The 17,192-nt window shown below is 40.9% G+C and overlaps 1 protein-coding gene across 4 annotated transcripts in view; it reads right to left on the reverse strand.

Moving 5' to 3' along the window:
• cadm1a (cell adhesion molecule 1a) overlaps positions 1–17,192 on the reverse strand; it is a 291,106-nt gene that overhangs the window by 177,977 nt on the left and 95,937 nt on the right. The window lies entirely within an intron of this gene.

Below are 17,192 nucleotides of genomic sequence, written 5' to 3' on the forward strand. Positions count from 1 at the left end.
CTAAAATGGCAGACATGGTGCAACACATGGCACCAACGTAGCAGATATTGTTGGACACACTCCACAAACATGGCTTGCCTAAACATTAGTTCATCTGTATTCCCTTTTTTCTAACTTACTATATGTAGGAGGGAATGAAACAATATCATAATACTTTAATGCTTTTTTCTGGTGTCTTCTAATATTGTCTCCAGGGTTCAAAGCATGAAAAAAATAAAAACTTCACACACTTTCCAGGAGCTGTAATTTCTTCACTTAAACTACAATGAGGGGGTGTTTAGTAAAATATTAAAATGTGCCTTAAAATCAAGAAGAAAGCGCTGAAACTCATGGTGTGCTTGTGAATAAAAGATGATTTCTCCAGTAAACCTCTTCAAAAAGCAGTCAAACTTGTGCCATTGTACAATATTCTGAACTCATGCAGGCCGATCCCGCTCTTGCAAACTTTATTTTTGGTAAACATTTCCACAGTCACCATATCATGAACTTCAATTAGTAGGAGTAAATTGGGCTATTATAAACAAGCAAAAAAAACAAAAAAAAAAAACAGTTGAGATTCATTTGTTCTACCAGTTGGTCAAACCCATGGGTCAAGTCCACAAGTCCTAGTTCACCAGGAGCTTTTATTAGAGGTTAATTCACCCAACTGTCCCTCCTAGCCGGGAGACTTTACCTCCTCCAGGGAGCGACGCAAACACTAGGACACGGTTGCTACCATGGGCTTTTTGAAATTGATCCAAAGCGTCTTCGCCCAAAGTCATCTTCGCGTTCTTGCATTCATCGCGCATTCGTGTGTAATCAGCAGCTGACAACGCGGCTCACAATTACAAATGTTACGCTCTTCTAGTTTGATTGCCTTTATGAATGCCTGAATACTAGTGGGGTGGTTCATCCGGAGTTCATGCTTTATCTTTTCCTTTTTAAACATCCATCTGAGTGAAGGGTGGTGAATTAAGGGCAGAGTGACAGCAAAATGGTACTGCCGCTTTGAGATCCTGTGTTGTGCATTCAAAATGTGGCGGAACTGGCTCCAGAGAACAAATAAATACAGCAAAAATGTGCAACAGGCGTTTATTTTTTTACATATAGTGATATATTTGAAGTGTCATTTTAGGTCTCGAAAACAACGCAACTATTTGATGTGTTCCATTACACATGGCAGCTCACTGTAAACATACAGGGTGTGCCAGCGCCACCAACGGGGCTGGCATGGTTTACATCGCCAAACATTCTCTGTTTCCATATATGGACAAGAGTCCGTTTTGTGCCATTTTCACTTCCTGTGAGCGTAACAGTATGCATGTAGGTTGAACCCACTATAAAACTTCAACCAACCATAAACTTTCAAAAATAAACTGCGTGAAAAGAAAAAAGCAGGTCATACACATTCAAAAGCAGCAAAACAGTACAGTATGACCTTTAAACACAGTCTGACCAACAAAGTGATGCGCTGTCGAGAAAAGATTATTTCCTGTGCTCTGATTGTTCCTTCGGAGAATCTTTCTCAAGGTCCACTGGAATTTAAAAAATAAAAAAAGTTCTACAGAGAAAGGTCAGAAATGTGTCTTTTTTTTTGTTGCGTTGAACTTCAGAACAACTCAAGGTTTCGCAGAAGTGGAAGATACGTGGATGACTTGATATTTTGATATATTTCCCCCCCCCCCTCTGCATATGATATTCAAGTAGAGATGCTTTATGTCAGTTTCCACTAATCGGTCACTGTTATTTTACTGCACACATTGAGCACAAGTTAATTTGTATTTAAATACATGAGTACTTCCGTAGAACCTTCAAGGCCGAACCCCCATAAGAAAAAGTAAATCGAAATAAGCTTTCCCAGGGTATTTGGCATGCCAGAGAACAAAAAAGGGAACTAAAATGTAGCGCCTAAACTTAAATAAAACATACTTCTCGTCTACCGTTTGCCTTTCAACACTTCTTTTCGATTTGAAGGGTTGCAAAAATTAACACCAAAAAAAAAAGTCATCCAAAACTATAGACGTACTAATCTTGAAAATTCTGGTTGAATTCTGACCCGAACAACTTTTCATTAGCCTCGCTCCTATGGGCAAGTTGTAGAGAAGCCCATTTTTTAACAATTTCTCCATGTTGTGTTCACCTTTAACTTTTTTTTGGGTCCGGTGAAATGCAAAAGTTGAATTTTGTGAAAATTTCCCTCAACGTCTATTCTACTCCACAATGGGGTTGTCCTCTGCATAGTTAGCAAGCGTGCCACCCTCCTTATACAAATGTTAGTTTAAGCTTAAACTGTAAAGCCAAGTTTCCAGCATTGGCTTTACTGCTAAAACTCACTAACACCGACACTGATTTACAATATGATTCTTCATGACCAAAACTTTTGCCTTTGGCCCCAAACTAAAGTGGTGCATTGGTCAAGCCTGCTCCAAATGTTTCTGTTCATGCTTTGGTATTCCGTTTTTCCCTCAAAGTTAGCATCTAACTTTGGCTTTGCTGCTAAAACTCACTACCACACTTCATACTTATTCAGGGCATTTTTCTTCATGATAAAAAAAACAACTGCTTTTGACACTGTGTACACCTGCTGATTTAGGACATTTTTCTTCATCATGCCCAGCCCAGCAGAGGGCTCATCAACCTTTACTAGTCGCCTCCGCATTGTTTACATCTGCACTTTACACAGCAGTGCTAGAATGAACTCTCCCGGGAGATTTCAAGGCTAACTACGTCGCCTGCTAAGTGCTAAATAAAATGATTATGGGCTTGTATTTTATGGGAGGGGTTGTGTGGCTTATGGCTCCTTGGCACGGGCAGATTAGCCTCCTCTGACAGCATTTTCTTTATGCGTTAAAAAAAAAAGCGTCTACTATGCAGTTTTTGACCTCGCTGTGGCTACAAGGGCGGCGGGTGATTTAGCGTTATTACAATGAACATCCGTGGCGTATTTGCGCGAGTAATGAAAACAACCGAAGATGCAGTTCTCAGCGTCCCGCTATTGGCTAACAAATGTCCAGAGTTGCAGAAATGTGCGATTGGATGTTTTCAACATCCCTCCTTATGCAAAGTCGCCCTTGACGGCTTTCGAAAAGACGTCAAAGCAACGGGGAGCGCTTGAAATGCAAAGATGTCCTGTTCTGCGGCACAATGATGCAGTGTACTTACGTTAATTAGCTCTCCCCTGGCATCCCCTCCCCGCCGCCACCCTGCCACGGATACATCAAATATGATGGTGCATTTCTTCAAGTGCACAAAGGCAGCTGCAGCATGAAGAAGCAAGCGTCCCCCTGTCATTCGTGCCGCTAACAAGGTAACCACAATATTAGCATCAGCTCAGGGTATGCTGCATTGCAGTACTGCACCACAACAAACATAACAACAACATACATATGGTTATAACATACATACATAAGGCTGACATTTTTCCCCCCATTTTGTGGTAACCCTTGGTGGCCACGGCCCACTTGGCATTTGCCTGTATTGCCTGATGAGTAAGTCATCCTTGCGTGGACATCCTGACAAATATAAACAATAATAAATAAACAACATTTATTCCACCGTATTGACTCACGCCCTGATTGGTTTAAATGCCGGTAACTTCTAAGATGTACGCAGGCTCCCGCTACTGGTACGTGAAAGAACCACTGCCTTAGTACGGTTCAGTTTTCACTTTTTTGCAATACATTCAGTTCAATACTTTGCAAAAAAAAAAAAAAAGGAAAAATAAAAAAAATAAAAAAAATTGCATTTAATCTTTAAAAAGTGTTTGTTTTAAAACAGTTATCTAGGTTGAGTTTTTATTTAATTTTATGTCAAAAATCATGCTTGGGAAAACCCAACGTGTAATTATTAAACCCGATCGCCTGTACACTTTTAATCTAGTGCACCCATTATAGGGCAATCGCGCACCCGCCGTTTGGCAATTCCCAGTTCATGCTTTTGTAGTAATTTCGAGGAATTGTGGGTGTGTCGTTTGGCTACAGGCGGTTGGGTGTGTATCATGATTGGTGTATTCCAATGACGTGAGGCTCGCATTGATGGTATTCACAAGCAGCATGTTTTCGAGTCACATCCGATTCGTAAGCGTCTCGATGCCGATCCGATTACATGCCAGTTTCATGTAAATCCAACCCCAATACTGAGCAATATCATCTTCCGTAAATATACAGCTCTTGAATTTGGAATTAAGTGTACCTAATGCATCCAAATGTTACTTATCCAAGTGAAACACAAGAATGACTGAGCACCCATTTGTTTAACTCGATTAAACACCAACACAAAACAGCGTTCATGGGGGTGCAGAATGGACTCCATTGTGGCCGCGGCTCATGCTGCTGACATCTACCATTTCGGTTACGCGCCACGGCGGCTCAGTGCTTCACCTTAATCACGCTTGCCTCGCATTTTAGCCACCTGAAACTTTTGCCGGGGTTGACGGCGGCGAGACGCATGCTTGAGACGCCGGGCCTCCTCCATCACCACAGCTACCAAGAGAGAAGAAGGAAAAGTGCTTACCTAGGAGAAAACACAGAACGAGAGAGAGAGAGAGATGGTTAATTGGCATGATAGTATCCCCGCTGCAGGGTATTACATTCTGAATATCGCTGTTTGTTTCCATCCATCCATCCATTTTCCGTACCGTATTTCGATTGGCTACATCTAAAAAATATTTAACCAACAAAGAATTATGTATTTTGTTGTCTGTCTACTGAGAAGACCACCCCGATTGAAAGGATTTCCATTCTGGATTTACAAGTGGTTCACTTCGCACGGTCTAAACAAGGTACATACTAAACCATGATGTACTGTACCGTTATACCCTTACTATCTATTCTTCAAATCGTTATAGCTTCCTTGAGGTCCAGCGATAGAATATTTCTAGAATCGCATATTCAAATACTACTGAGCTTACCAGTCAGTAAAATGCTGGAGTCAGAATGTAAACACTATCTATTTTCGGAACTACAAGTGTTCAAAATGAGATCATAATATTCTCTGGAATAAATGTTAACTGGCGCAGACGTAGAACGTAACATTTTTAACCGAGATCTTAGATGGCGTACTCTGTGGAATGCAACTCGGGTATTTGATATTTGTGGAAAAAGTGATTTCCCCGAGGCAGAGGTGATCAAAGCCAGAAGACGACTTCAAAGCCGGCGCAAAGAGCGATGGCCTCTCCGAAAATCCACAAAGAAACTTTTGGGTTCGAGAGCTCGCAAACTCTGCACAAAAAGTTGGACTACATACACTATGCTGGAGATTAGAGACAAATCTATTATTTTTTTCCCCCAGTAATGCAATCCATTATGCAACCTTTTACCCATTACAATGCATTATAACCATGTCGTGACTAGAATTTGTCTTCTAGATGCAGGAACTAAGACGAAGATGCTGTATGTTGGTATACGGCGAGCAAAACATGGCATACAGTGCTTGACAAATGTATTAGAACTAACTCGCTAAAAAATATACTGCGCTCTCCAACTACCACCATTGTGACCAACATCCCAACCCCTTAAATAGAATTGTACCGAAATAAAAGTTTTTAAAATGTGCGGTCAAAAGAAGTTAAATACAACTAAACTTACTTTTAATCTGTGGTTATTCAAAAACATAGACCTTGTAAAAAGGTTCACAAATTCAATGCAAAGTAGACCCATTGTTATTCTTTTTTTTTTTAAAGTATTTGTATAATAGTATACTACTACAGTTAAATGTGGTAGTTAATAATTCCGCAGTGGTAAAGTAAGAAGAACCTTTACTCTTCAGAGACTGTAAAATTGTATTAAAACTAAACAAGAAATATATAAGATGCCAATTTTATGTACCATGATAAATTTGAGTAAGTTTGGGTCATGGGGTAGGAACCATATTTCCAAATGGGTGTCAAGTTTCTCTAAACTGAGACACATTTCTAAACCAAAGTACAGAACACTAGATTCATCATGCAGTGAAATATGGAAATGTGGCTATTTCCTCATGAGTTATATTAATGACCTATTGTAATTCAACACAAATACTAATGCAAGGTGATCCTATGGAATCACAGGTGGGGTGGGTGGGGTGTCGGGGGCTCAGAATGAGATTGCCTTCAGAGGTGAGTGGTGGGGGGGGAATATGAAAATGTCAGACTGAATGCTCTCACAGAAACAATCTTCCTGGGATTAAGTTGACGGAACACCGGTCCTGATCAGACCTGACGGGAAGCCAGCCAATTAAATATCACTCCCCTCCCAGATCGTGCCTTTCCCTTGCTGGAGAGTTCGCTGAGAATTCTCAAGGGTGGACTCTGTTGGTGACAGCACGTTGTCCTAGTGGTTAGAACGTCTGCCTGACAGAGGTTCGGGGCTCGAATCTCAGCTCGTGTGGATTTTCTCTTGTGACTCTGGCTTTCCAAAAACAACCATGTTAGGTTTATTAAAACTCTAAATTGTCCATAGATGTGAATGTGACTGTGAATTGTTTGTCTATATGTGCCCTGCGATTGGGCTAGCGACCCCAGGGTGTATCCTACCTCTTGCCCAAAATCAGCCGGGATAGCCCCCGGCCCACCCGGAGCCATAATTAGCATAAGCGCTTTTGAGGAATGCATGGATCTTGTTAGTGAAAACGACAGGAGATTGAGTTTCGCAACAGTAACTAGTGAAGCGATGCCACTTACATGCCAGTCGCATGCCAAACGCGGCCACGCCGACTGCACGGCGAGCCATCGCCGGCGTGAGACGTCCAGACATGACAGGGGAGAAATGAGAGAAAAAAAAAAAAGCTAACGCCGCTTACACAATACAGATGAAAAGAAGTCGTAAAAAACCTGACTGCCGCACTGTTAATTTGCGATGATTAATCAGCGAGCGCGGCAGGTTATGCGGCGTACGTGCGAGGCAGCAAAAGAAAAGGATTGTTCATGCTCCAAAGCGTCAGTCCCAGCGGGGACATTAAATATACATTTGTGTGTGCCTCTCCATCTGACCCACTTTGCAAGCACCAGCAGAGAAGCAGCTCTTTTGGGCTAGCATCCAAAGACTGCCACTACAAAGCCCCTCTTTGATTAACCTTACCAAAAGACCACCACTATCATCATATGACTCCTCCTTTAGTTTTTCCTCTCTGGTAGTTCTAAGAGCACCGCAGTAAATATAGAGTGAGAAGTGTGGATGTGACACATTCGAGTGGAACCAAAGGGTGACCAACAACCCAACATTTGGGAGCCAAGACATAAATGAATCTCTTGAAAGCAAGGATTTAAAAATGTGAAGTCGTGACAAAATCGTGACGAATTGCATGATGTAAGTTTTAGCAGCAGTGCAGCGAAAATGGCGATTTATTTGTGCTGAAGAAATGGAATAAGTAGAAGATGCTGCAGAAGTCGGTCGTTTCACGATAACGTTCCAGTTTCACAATTCATTATTGGACCGTAATGGTTCAAAAAATATATACATATACACCTCTAAGACAGGCAATAAAAAATGGCGATGAAGTGATGTCTGTCCAGCTAGTGTCAAGTTTTTAAAAAAAAAAAAAGGACAAGTCTCCATTAGCAGTGATAAGAGAAAATGTTAAGTAATCAGTAAGACTTCTTACCGTTCATTTTGGAGTGTTATTTTTTTTCTATGATTCACAACTACTACTACCACTGATTAACTTGTGTTGACCCTCAAGAATTTCCCCAAAAAATCTTCAATGAATCAATGAAAATATCATTTTGTTTCCGCTAAAGAAATGGAATGTGCAAAAGACACTGCAGAGGTTTTTTTGTTTTACAATCACGGTCAAGTGTCACAATTGGAATCGTAATTGGACAGAAATGGGCAAAATAGGCCTCACGAGAAGTCACAATGTTTACCAGGTCTTGCTTGTGTGGGTTTTCTGCAGGTACTCTGGTTTCCTCCTATATTCCAAAAACATGCATGTGCGTTTAATTAAACAATCTTAACTGTTCATAGGTCTAAATGTCAGCGTGGGATAGGATCCAACACACCCATGACTCTAAAATGGATGGGTGGATGAGTTTCCTAGCCATCTCATCTTTTTCCTGCCCAACCACAGTTAAAATTGGATCTTCTCTAATGCAACTTGGTTGCATCCTTACGTATGGATGCTAAAACACAACAAGGCGTCCTATTTCCCTAATGGAGGTAAGCCCACTTCTAAATCTCCACATTTAGCGGGTAAAGAAAAGGTAACCATGCGTGATGGAGCCTCCGGTAAATAATCGGATTGGCGGCGGTCCAGCCAAATACATTAGAATGATCCTGTAAGGCGCATTTGAGAACAAAGAAAGGCCTTATATGGCATCTTCAGATCGTCCATTTTCTCAGGCCTAACAGCTATATGTTGAAGAAAATGTAAATATATTCACAAGTGGTCCCGAGATTTTGGAATTAGTGCACTAGATTCGGCCGTCATATCTGTTGCGCGTTTGGTTCTGATAACCAGCAGCTGCATTCATCCGAGGTGCCATGGCGACGAGAGCGCATGCGGCGAGCGTGACATTAGCCGCATCAAACAACTCCTGCGACTCTGCTTCAATTGTTTTTCATCAAACCGCATCGATTGGCTTCTTGCCATCGCGCGTACGGTTGCGCGTTTGCGCCGCCGCGGGGGGATTCGTCTTTGGCCGTCTTCCTCGCGCTATTCTCGTCCAAACCCCTCCCCCGCCTGCCCACCGCTCCTGATGGCGTGAGGTCGAGAGTGACAGTGAGTGTGGGTGGGCTAATCCCCCCACCCATCTCACACCTACCCTCAGGAAGTGGACCTCTATCAGCTCACTCTGGCATTTTAAAAGATGGATGGAGGAGAAGATGAGGCCAGATGAAACCTCCCTTGACAAATGGGAAGAATTTCCTCGATTGTAGGCACGGCGGAGGGTAAGGAGAGTCGGAAACCCGCAGAGAAAAGCGGTTATCGCGTCCAACCCCGGTGACGCCGATGACCCTCTTTGACGCATCGAAAGGAATCGTCCACTTCGCTTTGATTTTACCCAGTGTGACACTCAAGAAGATCTCGAACCCCTCCCCTCAACGTTTCCCTGTAAATCACCTTTTACTCGGTTGTGATGAAAGCAGGTCAAGAAGTGCAAAGTGTGCCACATGGTGAGGATGGTCTGGTGGGGGATTTCACCATGTGCTTCTATTCATTCAACACAAAAGGAACTAAGGTTGGATTTAAACTGCAGGTCCAAAACTGGATATACACGACATGAGATACAATTCAGACTTTTTTTGCTCCAAAGTGTCACAATTCGGAAACAAGGATATCCTCAGATCGGAATCAGGCCTTTTCCAAATATGTGACGTTAGAGGTGTGTCGATCATTAATAAATGGAGGCAGTGGCCAGTGATTTTATGCCAATCAGGCATCAGATTCTGATGGTACGATAACCTTGAGGAAAACAATTGTGGTTTCATGGAGTTGCAATTACAGCTTGAAAATGTAATTTAAAAAAAAAAAAAAATTTTGAGTAAATACTTACTTTTTTTTCATTGAACGCAAGCTATTTCATTTTTTAAACAGAATATTTGGTACATTAGTAGCATAAAAAGAAAGTAAACGATATATTTTTTTTCTAAATAAAATAAAAATGCAGTACGACATTAAAATTATTTCTCAGGGAAGAAAACGAGTAGCTATTTCTCTTACTTTGCGAAGTAACGTCAGAGCAGAAACGAGCTGCTGTTAAGCCTTGCTAGTTAGCCATGTTATCCGCATTGATAGCAAGTCAATAGTATTTATTTCACCAACTATAGACATGCTAACTCTCGTAGCTGTTTGCGAACGTTCATTTCAAGACCGCCTTATATTAATATATTAAGGTTACCTTAAATTTGTCAAAGATTCTCACAAATGAATTACAGTTTTAAGTCAAGGTGCCACTGTAATTCTTTAAAAAGTCCTTTCAGGTCCTCATGTTTTGCTTTTGGTCCCTCTTATATGTCGAAATTACCTTGTTATTCTCCATTTGTTGTGTTTGGAAAAGGAGGAGTGAAGCTTCAAGCTACGGCGTGTTCAACACATGATGGAAGTGCTAATTGATTAGCGCTATAGGGGTTCGAATGGTGACAAGGCGTCCTCACAGGTAAAACGATTCCCCCTGCTGAGGTTAAAACACACGGTCAGTGTATGACGCAAAAATACATTAAGTGATGAGATTGCAATGCCGAGAACAAAGGAGCTGACTTATAAACTGAAAAAAAAAAAAACAGGTAGGAGGGAGGGAGGTGAGGCCCACATGAATGCTCATGGGAGGCAAAGCAAAGATGAGACGTGCACAATCGGCATCAGGAAGGCAGGAAAACCTTTAAATACACCCGGCGGCAGGCAGATGTGTCGCCGACACATAAAAGAGAATACGCGAGCGGTGATGCTGGGTGGCGACGCTAAACTGATAGCTGACAGCCTAAACACAGGCTATTTGATTCAACTCCAGAGTTATATAAGGGAGAAATGTCACAGGGCATTTTAAATTTTTTTTTTTTATGTATTTGTGTTCTGCTGCCAGTGACTGTTACTTTGCCTGTTAGCATTACTCAACATAACGTTTATGACGTTAGAAAGAAACGCGCTAAAAAGGCGTTTATTCACTCAACTCGAGCTACTCGAGAGCTGAGCTACATCCATGCAGGATGTGTAGTTATTCCAAATTATTTATCATTTATTAAGTGTAGAAATTGTGGAATAACTCATGATGTGACATTAACATAACATTTTACTGTAACATTATTTTACATTGTAATATTACGATCTAACAACAATAATACTGTGTAACAATCAAAGGCATATATTCTTTATCCTCTATGAAAAACGACTAATATTACAGCAATTTACGGAGCAATAGTAGATGAAGTCCATTCTTTTTCGTTTTGTGTCTGCATGACGGTATTATACGGTACTGCCTCCCGGTGGCCAAAACGGGCACAGCAGGAGGAGAAGCACACTAGAACACACTTAGAATGCAGCATTAAATCACCATGCATAAACTGTTTAATGCTTTACATTCAATATACTGATGTTATTACTCAGTCTTTGTAAAGTACAATATTAAAAATTAATGTTTTTTATTTGTTACTAAAATCAAAAATAAAAGTTTTATTTTTGGGGGGAGGGATGCTGAAACAAATGAATGGCAGTTCGATTTATTTCAGTGGTGAAAGATGATTTGAGATGTGGGTATTTTGAGTGAGAGTCCAGTGCAGTATTTGTTGTTGTTGTTGTTTTAATGCCATTTCAAATGAGTCTGCTGTACCGCCAAAGCCATATTGCTAGCCATGACGTCCGCCAGACGGAGGCTTAGCTGCACTCTAGTCGTTCACAGCATAAACCAGTGGCTAGAGTGCAAGGAAGTGACATTGCTTGTCGCTTTCCTATTATGTTCCGTGTGGGAACTTGATACGCCTCTGTACTGCACCATAAAAAAAATAATAATAATAATAATCAGAATACGAATCAATGTAATACCGTTCCAATGTTACTAGCTGTCCACGACACACCCTAAATTGCTCCACGACCCACTTTTGGGTCCCGACCCACCAGTTGTGATTCACTGACCTAGAATACACTGAAATTCTGACTTGGAAAATATTTATACTCAACTGAACGACACACATCATTCCTTGCCATTAGACATCTTTGTGTATGTGAATCATAATAAAATTGAATTACAGAGTTTAGCCTGCAGTGACCTTGACCTACAATCCCTAAAAACTTTTAATCCAATTGATTCATCCTAAAGTTTAACGGGAAATATGTCTTGAGAAATTCCCCCAAGGTTTTCGCCGTCAGTGTCGAGTTCAGTCTTTGTGAAATTGAAGCGACCTTGCATATTCGAGCGGCGAAATTAAAGTTGTTGTTTTTTTTTTTGTCTCGAGACTGCTGTTGGCACAATGGCATTAGAAGAACATAAATACAAAACTTGTACAGATGTCCTGCCAAAAAATAATATTGTAACATTGCTCAGATATGTACTAAACAAAAATATAAAAAAATGTTCACGAAGATATAAGGCTTTTCCTACATACACTAGAGGCCAGTTTCACTCAAATATTTTTCACATATCTGTCTAAATCTGTTATTGAACACTTGCTGTGATAATCCAACCACCTCACAGGTGTGGCATATCAAGATGCTGATTAGCCAGCATGAGTCATGCAGAGGCGGGCTTTAGCTGCAACGCAGTTCTTTACTATTACAAATATTACTGAGACCAAAGTTATCGATTTAATTCATTCACTCAAACCATCTAAGGCAAAGGATGTTTTTGGAATGGACACGAACATGCTCAAAGATCTAGGTTCAACTCTTGCTACTCCTATTGCCTCAATCATTAATCTTTCAATTTCATCTGGTCACTTTCCAAAGGCCTGCAAATCTGCTATTGTTACCCCTGTCTTTAAACCCGGTGACTCAACTTCTCTGAATAACTACCGACCTATAAGCATTCTTCCGGCCATTTCCAAAGTTGCAGAAAAATGGGTGTCAGAGCAGATTGTCCATTATTTAAACAGCAGCTCCCCCTCTCTCCACGCCATACAGTTTGGTTTCAGATCCAAGCATTCCACTGAAATGGCTACATGCCTCTTCATTGAGAAAATAAAATCTTCTCTCGACAAGGGTGGAGTTGTAGGGGCGGTGTTCTTGGACCTCAGGAAAGCTTTCGATACAGTAAATCACTCTGTTCTTCTTACCAAGCTCTCAAAATTTAACTTCTCTCGCAAAGCTGTGAGCTGGATTGAATCATATCTGCATGACCGAACACAATCTGTATCAGTTAACGACTGCAGATCAGAGTCTCTTAGGCTAACCTCTGGAGTCCCTCAGGGATCAATATTAGGCCCCCTTTTATTTAGTCTTTATATCAACGATTTGCCCACTGTTTGTTCTGAAGCAGAGTGCGTAATGTATGCAGACGACACAGTTTTCTTTGTTCATGGTCGCTCCAAAGATACTGTTGCTGCTAAACTCACTAATACAATGTCCTGTGTCACAACTTGGTTGCAGGAGTGCTGTCTACAGCTAAACGTTTCTAAAACTGTAGGCATGTATTTCACTAAAACAAATAGAGTATCACCTGACCCCGACATACTTGTTAATGGAGAAAAAATGCAAATTGTCAGCCAATACAAATATCTTGGGTTAATAATAGATTCACAGCTTTCCTTTAAAGCCCATATTGACAAATTGTGTACAAATATGAAATTAAACCTCGCAAATTTTCGTGCAATTCGAAATGAAATGTCAACTGAAGCCGCAGAAATTTACTTACATTCAATGATTCTTAGTCACTTTAACTATTGCATAACCAGTTGGTCCCAGGCTGGTCAGAATGCAAAAAAAACCATTGGAAGTTTTGTACAAACAAGTAATTAAAGTGATGGATAAAAAAACCAAGGCACTATCATCACTGTGCAATTTTTAAAAAATACAGTCTTTTAAACTGGGACAGTCTTCACATATTTGCAGATTTAAATTTGATTTCTAAAGTACTGCATGATTTGGCTCCAGCTCCTCTGGCTGAGTTCATCAGCCAAAGAAACAGCTCTGAGCGTGTCACTCGAGGCTCTGTCAGAGGTGACTGTCTCATTCCTCTGCGCAGGAGCACTTTCAGGAAGTCAGCCTGGTCAGTGAGGAGCGCCGGTGAGTGGAACTCAGTACCTGAGGAGGTTAAACTGCTTACAACATACAAGGCCTTCACAAAAAAACTGAAAATGTGGCTAGTTAACACCTATAGCTGCCAACACAGAACAAGTATGTTATGATTTTTTTTTTTTTTTTTTTTTTTTGCTATGATCAAATGATTTGTGGTTTTATTCTCTCTTAATAGTATAGTAAGTCTTTGATTATGTATCCTGTATTATATTGTCTTATAGATGTATTTTACTGCTTTTTTTACATCATGGCCAGGGGACTACAGATGAAAACTAGCCTTCTGGCTAATTCTGGCTTTTTTAACCATGTGTATTTCATGTGTTTTATGAAATTGCATTGTCCCCTTTCAAATAAACTGATTAAAAAAAAAAAAAAAAAGGCTCCTCTAAAACATTCCGATTAACCGACTGGTTTTCTGTACTGTCTTTATGCTTTCACCATTTTTGCGGGTTGTTTCAAGGTGTTCAGTAAATGTCATGAGTAATATCTGGTATGTGTCACTTGAAAAGAAGACAACAAAGACAAATATCCAATATTGGCATTGGATCATTAAGTGCTCACAGTGTAAATAACGCTTAATTCGAGGTGAACTGTTCGAGATGACTAACCTGCGTCCAGCTCTGCTTTGCGTGAAAAGCTTTACCCATCTGCTAAAAAGCTATTAAAAGTAGATATTAAACGCTATTGTTTAGTTTTGCCAATACAGATACGCAGAAGTACGTCTATCCGCTTCAGTTCATTCTGCAGTTAGCTCTGCAACTTGAAATTGGAAAAACTGTCATTCGACATTTCCATAGGAAAAAAAAAAACTCTGCGGACGGTATCTTCCATTTGCTAAATGGACCTGGTCGGCCGATGCAGCATTTTGCCTAATGTGTGACGCACACAGGATGGAGCGACTTGGCAATTTCACTGCCTCGGAGCGTTTCCAGTCGGTTCCCGAGACACAGCAAGGGTCCCGAAGAAGCTCCATTTGCTCACAGCGGGATGACAGAGGAGAAGCGAGTTCCACCAGACACAAACAGCGAATCTGTGAGCGCTTCAAAATGAAGGTCGGAGCCTCAATTTCATCTCTTCTTTTTTTGTGTTTTTTTTGTCCTCGAAATACAGAATCATCCCTGTGATATTTCACTAACAGAGGTGTTTTGTTTTTGTTCCCATGCCCACTTTGTCAGAATGAAAGCAGGAGACAAATACAGTCCTTTCATCTGCAGTACCACTTATCGTTTTTTTAATTTTACCCAAGTGCACGGTAATGGCACGTCAATGAATGCAACTTCACCCATGAAATCTTTAAAAAAAGGGATAATCTCGCAGTTGAGGGCTCATTCCAGTCTGTTCAAATAATAGACTTAAATAATTCATTAGATTTATTCCCAACTGTACACGCGGATTCATTTTTACTGCGTCCGGTTTAAGGGTATGCTAGCTAAATTATTGCATACTAGATATTATTCCCCTGATGGTTTACTTCAAGTTGAATTCAATATGATACTAAATTACAGTATTTAGGTTGCAAAGATATTCCTAACACCCTTCCTTTTAAGTGTATAAATCAAGTTTGTGGATGCTTCCAGAAGTCCAATAATTTAATATTTGACCAACGTTTTTGGGATGCCACTTAAGTCAAATAACTTGTAATTTGACCAACATTTTTTTGTTGTCTGACCAAAGTTTCCACGGTAAACCTTGAAGGCCACTAACTTGGAATTTGGCCAATGTTTTAAGCAATGCCCCTTGAGTCCAACAACATGGAATTGGACCAACATATTCAGGAACTACCCCGTAATTGATTCCAATAACTCAGATTTTGACCGATAATAATTAAACAATACACTGTTTATTTTAGACTTTATGGTGAAATTAAAGGATCCCTAAAGCTATACTTTTGTAGCGTAAATCAGGTTGACAGTCAGAACACTCCATCTTGTTTAAACTGTTAGGTTTTATATCAAACTGAGGCTCTCAATAGTGGCTCTGCCAAGAACCATTGGCAGGGTTAAGATAATGCAGCATATTGGCTGCAGGTAGGCTAGCCAGTCCGCCCCATTTGGCTCCCTCAGCAAAACTCACGCTGCTAATCCGGAAACCCTCTGATCAAATTAAAACGTGAGAAGTCGAGGGAGAGGGGGTGGTGGTGGTGGTGGGGATGGGAGAAAATCTGCAAATCTATGGATCATTTCCAGTCTTGGCAAATCAATAGATATCACACTGGAGAAGTAAATCTATGCTTTCATTTGCAGGAAATCCCCGCGTTTGTGCAAAGGTTTAATTGAATTGAATTAGACCAGACATCGCCGGGATGTCTGGATTGTGTGAGGAAAGACAGGTTTAATCTATTCATAAATTAATGTATTCTACGATGAGAGTTCGACAGAATGTCAGGTATTTTGGCATCAATGCTGTATGGAAGCCATGAAAGGTTTTTTTTGCCTCTCATATACAGGTAAATTTATGTTAAAGAATGAAATATGCAAAATGGCGTCTGAATTTGGCAATATACATATTGATTGGTTTTGATTTACATGGGCAAACATGGATTTACCTCTGCACCTTATGACTGCAAATGAGTTGTAGAGCATTTGCAATATTGCCCATAACCTCCAGCTGTATGAGTTTCTTGCCCCCATCGTCTGACCTTTAAAGGAAGGCTTGGCAAATGAGCTCGCCGGCAGTTATTCCACATCGGCATTAAAGAGTAATGCTGTCTTCACGGCGTCCGCGCCGGGTCATCGACAGGCCACGTCGACTCTCCCGGGTCGGCGTTCTGATAAAACCAGACGGTGGTGGCGACTTCCTGCGTATCTCAAACCCGCTCGTCTTGTAAAAAGGAGATCGGAAAAAAGATCAGGATGCGGGAAGTCGCTCAGGTACGGAGTCAGCGGAGTTCAAAGCTGAGACCAAAAACAGCTTTGAAACACTGATAAAATGAGAAAAACACTTGGCACCCAACAGGGTACTCAGATATATTTTCCATCATGCCACAGTAATCGATGGATCACGTCGGTCGAAAGTAGGGAAGAACAGATGGACTATGGGGAAAATTACTAACATCCCTACCAAATTTGAATGATTTAAAAAATAAATTAATAAAACTGCCAACTATATAAAATGAGGCTTCAAAATCGTGAATATTCTAAAGCAGCCTCACCAGCGCAAAGGCCCTATCAACATGCTGGCTGTCAAATCAGTCTTTTTTTTCCCCCCTTTCACGACCGACAACGAGGCGCTCTAAATTGGCCATGTCAGCGGACGATCTGAAGGGGGTGAATGTAGTTAGCTTCATAACTTAGCGAGCTAGCTAATTGCATGTGGCAATTGCGCTCAAGTGGGGGAGGGGCGACTCAGGATGGACTCCAAAGTGCGTCACGTGGTGCTGCTTTAGCCACGCTCCCGCCCCCAAAAAATTGTAATGAGCTCAATGAGGTTAAATCCAATGAGCGCAGTTCCAAATTAAATGAAGGACGGAAATAAAAACGTAACAAATCAATAGGCAAATCTAGTTAAATGCCAATAGGCAATAACTTTCCCGATAAATATTCATCTGAAATGATGCACTCAAGTGTCACAAGCAG

Source organism: Phyllopteryx taeniolatus, chromosome 17, assembly GCF_024500385.1.
Source record: "Phyllopteryx taeniolatus isolate TA_2022b chromosome 17, UOR_Ptae_1.2, whole genome shotgun sequence".
Classification (NCBI taxonomy): domain Eukaryota; kingdom Metazoa; phylum Chordata; class Actinopteri; order Syngnathiformes; family Syngnathidae; genus Phyllopteryx; species Phyllopteryx taeniolatus.